General features: G+C 39.0%; 1 non-coding gene across 1 annotated transcript; it reads left to right on the top strand.

Moving 5' to 3' along the window:
- The first annotated feature begins 276 nt into the window (after window positions 1-276).
- LOC127740402 (small nucleolar RNA R71) lies at window positions 277-380 on the top strand. The gene has a single exon (XR_008001079.1). It is a non-coding gene; the product is annotated as a small nucleolar RNA R71 (small nucleolar RNA).
- The last annotated feature ends 762 nt before the right edge of the window (window positions 381-1,142 follow it).

The raw sequence follows: 1,142 nt of genomic DNA, 5'->3' as shown, positions 1-1,142 counted from the left end.
ATGTTGACTTGCTGAGTTAACATTTTATTCTGAGCCAATATGGCATTCAGAGCATCAATTTCAAGAATTCCCTTCCTTTGAGGCATCCCATTATTCACGGAATTCCTCTTAGAAGTGTACATGAACTGGTTATTTGCAACCATGTCAATAAGATCTTGAGCTTCTGCAGGCGTTTTCTTTAGGTGAATGGATCCACCTGCAGAATGGTCCAGTGACATCTTAGAGAACTCAGATAGACCATAATAGAATATATCTATCATGGTCCATTCTGAAAACATGTCAGAAGGATAACTTTTGGTCATCTGCTTGTATCTTTCCCAAGCTTCAAAGAGGGATTCACCATCTTTTTGTTTGAAGGCCTAAACATCCACTCTAAGCTTGCTCATCTTTTGAAGAGGAAAGAACTTAGCCAAGAAGGCCGTGACCAGCTTACCTCAGGAGTCCAGGCTATCTTTAGGTTGAGAGTCCAACCATGCTCTAGCTCCGTCTCTTACAGCAAAAGGGAAAAGCATGAGCCTGTAGACTTCAGGATCTACTCCATTCGTCTTTACATTCTCATAGATCTGCAAGAACTCAGTTAAAAATTGATGGGGATCTTCTGATGGAAGTCCATGAAACTTGTAGTTTTGTTGCATTAGAGCAACTAGTTGAGGTTTCAGCTCAAAATTGTTTGCCCCAATGGTAGGGATTGAGCTGCTTCTTCCATCAAACTTGGAAGTAGGTGTAGTATAATCACCAAGCATCCTCCTTGCATTATTGTTGTTAGGTTCGGCTGCCATCTCCTTTTCTTGTTTGAAAATTTCAGCAAGGTTGTCTCTGGGTTGTTGTAATTTAGCTTCTCTTAGTTTCCTCTTAAGAGTCCTTTCAGGTTCTGGATCAGCTTCAACAAGAATGCCTTTTTCGTTGTTCCTGCTCATATGAAAGAGAAGAGAATAGAAAAAGAAGAGGAATCATCTATGTCACAGTAAAGAGGTTCTTTATTGTTAGTAGAAGAAAGGGAATAAAGAAAGGAAAATCCAAACACAAAGGTGAGGATAGGGGCAGAGATTTGAGATGAAGAGAAGTGTTAGTGAATGAATAAATAAATAGAATAAGATGAGAGATAGAAGTTTTCGAAAATAATTTTGAAAAGGAGTTAATGA

The sequence above is a fragment of the Arachis duranensis genome, chromosome 6 (genome assembly GCF_000817695.3).
Source record: "Arachis duranensis cultivar V14167 chromosome 6, aradu.V14167.gnm2.J7QH, whole genome shotgun sequence".
Lineage (NCBI taxonomy): Eukaryota > Viridiplantae > Streptophyta > Magnoliopsida > Fabales > Fabaceae > Arachis > Arachis duranensis.
This window is presented reverse-complemented; position numbering and strand designations above follow the sequence as displayed.